We start from the raw sequence: 9,449 nt of genomic DNA, 5'->3' as shown, positions 1-9,449 counted from the left end.
AGCCAGGCACTGTAATAATAATAATAATAATAATAATAATAGCATTTATTAAGTGCTTACTATGTGCAAAGCACTGTACCAAGTGCTGGGGTGAATACAAGCAAATTGGGTTGGACACAGTCCCTGTCCCACGTAGGGTTTACCTCATCTTTAAAATGGGGATTGAGAGTGTAACTGAGGCACAGGGAAGTGAAATGACTTGCCCAAGGTCATACAGCAGACAAGTGGCAGAGCCGGGAGTGGAACCCCATGACCTTCTGATACAGAAATGAGGGTACCCTCTCTGGTACATTCCCCATCATCGATAGGGTAGGGCAGTGCTGGGGGATAGGTAATAAGACGCAACGAGGCACCTGAGTACTAATGTTAGACAAGCCTTTCGATCCTCCAAATCAAATTCCAACTCAAGAGGCTACAAGCACCCTTGAGAGTCCTAGAGATCTTCCTTCAGGAGTTATTGTGCAGTTCAGATACCCTCGCCAGGCAAGAAGACCTACAAATGATTGTGAATCTTTCTAGACCTATCTCCATGTAATGGCCTGACAGCAAGCCTGAAAAGGCTTAAGCGATTAAGTGATTAAGCTAGGGAAGCATTGGCTCATTGAGGGCAGAGATCATGTAAACTAACTTTTATTATATTTAACCAAGGGCTTAATACAGTGCTCAGCAAACAGAAGACACTCAATAAATGCTATTGATTGCCAAGGCAAGATCTCAATCGGCAACCCAGAGCAGATCACTTCACCGAATTCTGCCATCTAGGCAGTACCTTGTCCAAAGATGCACTGATAGACAGGAAAGTTGAAAACTGAATCAAGAAAGCCAGTGCATCCTTTGGGAGACAGTTACATAGAGTAAGCCAACCTCTGAATCCTGCTGATGTATAACTGAAAATACCTAGACTGTTAGCTCATCCATGGGCAGGAAATGTGTCTGTTTTTTTATTGTACTCTCCCAAATGCTTAGTACAGTACTTTGCACACAGTAAGTCCTCAATAAATATGGTTGAAAGAATGAAACTACCACACTATGTAGTTACATGGTGATGCATGTAGAGAAGAAGTGTGGCTTAGTAGAGAAGCAGCGTGACTTAGTGGAAAGAGCACGGGTTTGGGAATCAGAGATCATGGGAGCTAATCCCGATTCCACCACTTAACAGCTGTGTGACTTTGGGCAAGTCACTTAACTTCTCTGGGCCTCAGTTACCTCATCTGTAAAATGGGGATTAAGATTGTGAGCCCCACGTGGGATAACCTGATTACCTTGTATCTACCCCAGTGCTTAGAACAGTGCTTGGCACATAATAAGCGCTTAACAAATACCATCATTATTATACAAAAGAAAGAGTATCAGGAGCTGTAAAACACAACCACATCATCCCAAGAGACAACCTCTGTATATGTCTGTTGGTTTTAGGGCTTGCCAGTGTTAACACAGCCACCCTTACAACCTGGGGTAAAATTCAAATTCCAAGGATAGCGCTCTCTCTCTCTCTCTCTCTCCCTCTCCCTCTCCCTCTCCCTCTCCCTCTCCCTCTCTCTCTCTCCCTCTCTCTCCCTCTCAAGAAGAGCAGCTCACATCATTCTTCCTCAGGTAGTATTAGGAAATAATTGCACTCTTTCTCTGTTACTTTTGGTGATGAAAGAGGATCGACATTTCCATAATGCATGACTCAGGAAGGCAGTCAAGGTCTCTGTGCATCGCTTCTCATTGAAATGATGTGGTTCCAGAGAGCCATCCCTCATCGAGTAAACAACGCTAATATTGTGGCATCTCTATTTTCAACAGCTGCAGAGATATTAATGTGATAGATCATACATTTGCCTGAATCAATATTTTCCTGACATGAGGAAGCCTGACATCCATCAGCCTCATCTCATTTGATAAAGTCTTTCTCTGTCCCTTTTACTCAAACTGATGAGGTCACAGGACTTAGTTCTTTCCCTGATGGATGGTTCCTTTTGAGTTACTGCTCCATAAATTACTGCGCAGAGAGTAGAGGAAATCATGTCTGACCAGCACGAATTGGGGGAAATGTCAATGAAGCCAGGAGAGATGTTAAACACACTGGTTCTTTGGAGCTTACAGAAAAACCAGGACCCTCCTGAATCTTATTTGGGGGGGACAAAGGGAAATTAAGTTCCACTCCTGTCTCTTCAGTGTCTTTCAGATCCTTAAGGTATTGATAATGAGGCCAGCTCAAGCCCTGTCCTCCATGAATTTGCATTCTTTGTAGAGCAGAAGACAAATCACAGCTGAAATGATTAAACCTACCCAATTATTATTATTATTGTTACTATTATAATTATTATTATCATTGATGGCCCCCCCCCCGCCCCCCCATGCACCATGGAAAGGTTGCAGATATTGTTTGAATGTACACGGTTCTGTTGCCATATTTGGTATGGGCCTTAGACCCTGCAGCCCACTGGCTGGGTCCAGGAACCAAACCAAATAAGGTGATAGACTCCACCCAGCTCTGCACCAAATCTGTACCAAATCTGCATCAATCCAGTCCCCACTGTTGTCAAATCTACCAATCACTGTGATCAGTAACAGAAGTATATAAGCCCATTGTATCGGGCACTCGGGGCCTTTTCCCTTAAGTAAATGATCCTGCTGGGTGCGTTACCCCCTATTCAGTCTTTGGGGCCTTTTCCCTTAAGGAAATGAGCCCGCCAGGTGCGTTACCCCCTATTCGGTCTTCGGCCTTACCAATAAAACTTTATTAAAATTTCCGGCAGTCACATGCTGTCTGACTAATTCTTTAGTCACCCGGCGACTTGGTGGCCATCCGGAACAACCGCCGCCATCAATTTACTAAGCTTTTACTGTGTGTTAAGTGCTGGAGCAGATGCCAGGTTATGAGAGTCCTTATGGGTCTGTCCCTGGAACTACTGCCTTCCTGGGCCATCTTCTAGCAAAGAAGTGTTTGTGTTCTAAATGCCCTAATGAAGTAAATTAGTTATGAACCCTGCCCATCATGGAGGTAGCAATCTAAGTATAAAAGGAAGGAGAGAAGGCTGCTGACAGACATTCATCACCCAACAACTTTCAACAGACCTGAACTTTAAATCAAATGTGTACCTCTACCTTGCAAATAGCTGCTTGCCTACTTGATCAAGTCAAGAAATAGCATGTCTGGAAAATAGAAATTCCTATTTCCTACATTTAAAAACCCAAGCAGCTTAAAAAAAAATTTGAGGGGCAGGTGCACATCTACCCATTCAAGAAGTTCTCCAGTGGTTACCCATCTATCTCCATATCAAGCAGAACACCATTGACTGTAAAGCACTCAATCAGCTCTCCCCCATCTTATCTCCTACTGATTTCCTTCTACAATCCAGCCCACACACTTCACTCCTCTAATGCCAACCTTTGCCCGGTACCTCAATCTCGTCTGCTTGCCACCAACCCCTTGCCCACGTCCACCTCCTCCTGGCCTGAAACTCCCTCCCCAACCACCATTCTCCCCATCTTCAATGTCCTTCTAAAACCACATCTCCTCCAAAAAGCCTTCCTTCCAAAAATCCTCATTTCGCCAACCAATTCGCCCTCCTATCTGTGTTGTCTATGTGTTTGGGTTTCTCCCCCTTAGGCACTTTGCTACTCACCACACCCTCAGCCCTTATGTACATATAATAATAATAACAACAACAATGGTATTTGTTAAGCACTTACTTTGTGCCAGCCACTTTTCTAGGTGCTGGAATAGATACAAGATAATTGGGTTGGACACAGTCCCGATATCACTTGAGACTCACAGTCTTAAACCTCATTTTACAACCCCATTTTACAGATGAGGAAACTAAGATGAGGCACAGAGAAGTGAAGGGACTTGCCCAAGGTCACACAGCAGAAAATGACAGAGTCAGGATTAGAACCCAGGCCCTCTTACTCCCAGGCCCTTATACCCTGCTGCTTCTATCTGTAATTTATTTTAATGGCTGTCTCCCCGTCTAGACTATAAACTCTTTCTAAACAGGGTTCATATCTACCAATTTCTATTGTATTGTACTCAAGCACTTAGTATACTGCTCTGTATATAGTAAGTGCTCAATCAATTCCATTTATTTATTTGATTAAGTGGGCTGGTAGACATTTTGTTCAAGTCACAAAACAGGTGCGATAGACCTTTGAAAGAAAAATGAGTTCATGAGAAGCAGTGTGGCCTAGTGGAAAGAGCATGGGCCTGGGAGTCAGAGGATGGGGGCTCTAAGCCCAGCTCTGCGACTTGTCTTCTTTGTGACCTTGAGCAAGTAACTTAACTTATCTGGGCCTCAGTTACCTCATCTGGAAAATGGGGATTAAGACGCTGAGCCCTATGTGGGACAGGGATTGTGTCCAGCCCGATAATCTTGTATCAACCTCTGTACTTAGTGTAGTGCCTGGAACATAGTAAGTGCTTAACAACTACCATTTAAAAAAAAAAGATGCAGGCTCTCGTCCCAGCTTAGCCACTTACCTCTTTTGTGACCTTGGGCAAGTCACTGCTTCTCAATGTCTCACTTTCCTTATCTGTAAAATGGGATTAAAATACATGTCCTTTCTCCCTCTTAGACTGTGAGCCCTATGTGGCACAGAGACTGTCCAACCTAATTAATGTGTATCTATCCCAGGGCTTGGCACATAGTCAGTGCTTAACAAATACTATGACTAGTATTATTATTACGAGATACAAGCATACAAAAATCGCTCCTGAAAATGACAAGCATTTTCTGAACTGGCCCGGACCTGAGCTCTTCCCCATCCAACTGGTGCCTCAGACAAGAGGAGTCGAGATGCAATCTGTTTTCACAAAGCGGTGGATTGGAGTGACAAGATGTCCCTGCTGCCTCATTTAATGGTCACTGACACTGAAATGAACACATATACAAAACCACACTACTCTCCTAACGATACAGGAAATAGCAGGACTTAAAAGTTGATGGTCTAGTCGTTCCAGGAGTTTGATGGAGTTGATTCCAAAGGCGTGAGAGTGTGGGATGCCATCTGGATCCAAATCCAGTTCCAACGGGCTGTTCTTTCTAGCCCTGCATTCTTTCCGCCTTTGGAGATGCTTACGGCCACCAAATCTCAGGAACGGTCGCCATCTGGTGGAGTTTTCTCTATATTACGCACTGAGATGCCCCGAAAAAAAAAAAAAAGGGATGATGAATCCCAAGAGATCGGGTGGAGATGAAAGGCCCATGTCTCAATCCCATATCCTCGGTGCAAGGATTAGGAGAGAAGGGAATGAGGGTGCCGCTGTCCCCTCCCTTGTTCAAGTTCCAAATCTGGTTCCTTCTTCTATCAATGCTATGTACTGCGCCCTTACTGTGTGCACAGCACTGTACTAAGTGCTCAGGAAAGCACAATAGACATGACTAATTCCCAGCATCCCAAGCCCATCAGCCCTCTCTAGCACATATGCTCTTATTTAGACGTTCCCTCTGAACTTATGCATATTCATTTAATCAGTTGAATATCCAATTATTTATTTTAATTACTCTGTTCCTACTCTTATGACTGCCTCTCCTATTAGAGTGCAAGCTCCTTGTGGGCAGGGAAGGCATCACCATTTGTTTTGTAATTCCCAAGCGTTTAGTACAGTGCATCAAAGATTCTGGCCAGTAATGACCTTCAGAAAAATCTGAAAATGATCATGAGTATGCTTTGTCTGCCAGGAAAAAAAATAGATGCGCACCCTTGGCTGGAATGCTTCATCAAATCTTATAATGTCAGAAATGGAAAGGAAGAGCAAGGCTGCTATCAAATCTTTGACACTGTAGTTGCAGAAGACTTTATCTGGTGTTACAGTTGACAGGATTTCCAAAGTGTCTATACTTCATGCTGCTGCCCAGATCATCTTTGTGCAGAAACGCTATGGGTATGTTACTCCCTTCCTCAAAAATATCCAGTGGCTGCCAGTCAACCTACGCATCAAGCAAAAACTCCTCACTCTGAGCTTCAAGGTTCTCCATCACCTCGCCCCCTCCTACCTCACCTCCCTTCTCTCCTTGTACAGCCCAGCCAGCACCCTCCACTCCTCTGCCGCTAACCTCCTCACTGTACCTCGTTCTCGCCTCTCCCACCATCGACCCCTGGCCCACGTCCTTCCCCTGGCCTGGAATACCCTCTCTCCACACATCCGCCAAGCTAGCTCTCTTCCTTCAAAGTCCTACTGAGAGCTCACCTCCTCCAAGAGGCCTTCCCAGACTGAGCCCCCTTTTCCCTCTCCTCCTTCCCATCCCCTTGCCCTACCTCCTTCCCCTCCCCACAGCACCTGTATATATGTTCATACAGATTTATTACTGTATTTATTTTACTTGTACATATTTAATATTTTATTTATTTTGTTAATGATGTGCATCTAGCTTTATTCCTATTTATTCTGATAACTTGACACCTGTCCACATGTTTTGTTTTGTTGTCTGTCTCCCCTTCTAGACTGTGAGCCCATTGTTGGGTAGGGACCATCTCTATATGTTGCCAACTTGTACTTCCCAAGAGCTTAGTACAGTGCTCTGCACACAGTAAGTGCTCAATAAATATGATTGAATGAATGAATGAATAAATGAATGAATGAACTGAGACAAAGAACAACAAAGTGACTTGGGCAAGAACAATTGTTGTGACCAGGGAATGTATCTGCTTACGGTTGTATTGTACTCTCTCAAGCCCTTAGCACAGTGCTCTGCACACGGCAAGCACTCAACAAATGCAATTGAATGAACGAGTGAATCAGGGAGGCAGGGCCAGGAGCTATGACCTCCTCACCCGGCCCATGACCCCTTTTTTTAATGGCATTTGTTGAACACTTACTATGTGACAGGCACTGTTCTAAGCTCTGGGGTAGATACAAGGTAATCAGGTTGGATATAGTCCCTGTCCCACAAGGGGCTCTCAGTTTTAATCCCCATTTTACAGATGAGGTAACTGAGGCACAGAGAAGTGAAGTGACTTGCCCAAGGACACACAGGAGACAAGTGGTGGAGCCTTCTGACTCCCATGCTCGTGCTCTATCCACTAGGCCACCTCGCTTCCCTACATACACATACACACACAGACACACACAGCAGAATGACCTATGGTGTGGGGGCAGGGCCAAAAGTTCTCACTGTTGATTGTGATCTCTCATTGCTAATACATTTAACCGCATAAGACCCATTGCTTTTGGAAGTATCAGGCACATCCAACATCACTGACTCCCTAGATCCACCACAGATTTCTAGAGCCCCAGGCCAAAAGCCCAAGCCATTCATTTAAAAATAAAAATATGACCGTTCTTTTACCTGCCACCCCCCCAACACACACACTTCTTTTATCTCTAATAATTAAAGATTTAAAAAATTCTCTGTGGCTCTTCGAAGCTCTGGCTCTGCCACTTTCCTCTCTGCTCTAAGTCATTCCTTACAGAGATCAACCAGAATTTATTCCAAGAGCTCAGGCCTCATTTGTCTGCCCCCAGGAGCTAGGATCCAAGCAGCAGAGTGAACAGAAAGCTCTGAAGCCCAGTTCTGCTTCCACCACTATTCATATGTAATTTAGTTATCTATGTTTTTCTCTCACCACTGTTCTACTGACAGTTGCAAGCACATTTACACACACTCTCACACACATACACACACACGTGGGTGTGCATGCCTTCTACCTTCCTCACTGTTAAAGAGACCATAAATATCTTTAGTGTTATTGCAAAAACCTTGAACATTTGCATTATGTGTATTTCAACCTTGAATTCTTCAACTGCTCCCCTTTGTCGTTTGTATTGAAAAAAAACCTGTTCAATTAATTCTACCAGAATGTAGTGAGAGTTTGAGGTAAAAGCAGATATGCACACACACACACACACACACCACCAGAATGTAGTGAGAGTTTGAGGCAAAAACAGATATGCACACACACACACACACACACACACACACACACACACACACACAGACCCCCCACCCCCACCCCCCGCCACCACCAATCTAAACTCTGAGGGATTCCTTGAAGTAGTCTGGTGGTGGGTTTGTTGTAATCTTTAGAAAAGGAGCATAGCCTAGTGTCTAGAGAATGGGCCTGAGAATCAGAAGGACCTGGATTCTAATCCCTGCTCCTCCACTTGTCTGTTATGCAACCTTGGGCAGGTCGCTTCACTTCTCTGTGCCTCAGTTACCTCATCTGTAAAATGGGGATTACAACTGTGAGCCCTACGTGGGGCAGTCTGATTACTTTGTATCTACCCCAGCAGGCAGAACAGTGCTTGGCAAATAATAATAAAATAATAATAATGGCATTTATTAAGCGCTTACTATGTGCTCTCCACTGTTCTAAGCGCTGGGGAGGTTACAACGTGATCAGATTGTCCCACGGGGGGCTCACAGTCTTAATCCCCATTTTACAGATGAGGTAACAGAGGCCCAGAGAAGTTAAGTGACTTGCCCAAAGTCACACAGCTGACAACTGGTGGAGCTGGGATTTGAACCCATGACCTCTGACTCCAAAGCCCAAGCTCTTTCCACTGAGCCACGCTGCTTCACATAATAAGTGCTTAACAAATACCATCACCATTATTATTATTATCTACCCCAGCACTTAGAACACTTGGCACATAGTAAGCACTTAATACCATCATCATCATCATCCATTAAATTATTCAAGAGCAAAGTGTCTATCAGAAGAGGGGAAAAAAGTAGTCATAACAATGGTATCTATTAAGCATCTAATTGTCCAAAGCACTGAACTGAGTGTTGGGGGAAAAATGCCTGGGTCAGAATTTGGCCTGGTCCCTGGCTCTAAAGACTTCCACAGTCTAGGACCAAGTTGGGGAGCATTGGTGATGGACATATCAATCAATCAATTATATTCATTGAGAACTTACTGTTTGCAGAGCACTGTAAATAAGCACCTGGGAGAGTATAACATAATAGAGTTGGTAGACTAAGCCCCCCTTTTCCTCTGCTTCCCCTCCCCATTGCCCCAACTCGCTCCCTTTCCTATACCTCCCTCTCTCACCACAAAACTTGTGTATATATGTACATATTTATAATTCCATGTATTTATATTAATGATGTGTATATATCTATAATTCCATTTATTTGTAATGATGCTACTGATGCCTGTTTACTTGTTTTGATGCCTGTCTACCCCCTTCTAGACTGTGAGCCTGTTGTGGGCAGGAATTGTCTCTATTTGTTGCTGAATTATACTTTCCGAGTGCTTAGTACAATGCTTGGCACACAGTAAGTGCTCAAGAAAGATGACAGACTGACTGAATGAATGAATGAATAAACATTTTCCCTGCTCACGAGTTTACAGTCCAGAGGTCATATGGCCTAGTGAAAAGAGCATAGCATTAAGGAGTGAAGAGGTCCAGCATCTGCCACCATCCTGCTGTTTTACCTTGGCCAAGTCACTTAACCTCTCTAACTCAGTTTTCTCCACTGAAAATAGGGATAAAGGTATCTGCTTTCTCTGCCTCT

This window comes from Tachyglossus aculeatus, chromosome 7 (genome assembly GCF_015852505.1).
Source record: "Tachyglossus aculeatus isolate mTacAcu1 chromosome 7, mTacAcu1.pri, whole genome shotgun sequence".
NCBI classification, from domain to species: Eukaryota; Metazoa; Chordata; class Mammalia; order Monotremata; family Tachyglossidae; genus Tachyglossus; species Tachyglossus aculeatus.
This window is presented reverse-complemented; position numbering follows the sequence as displayed.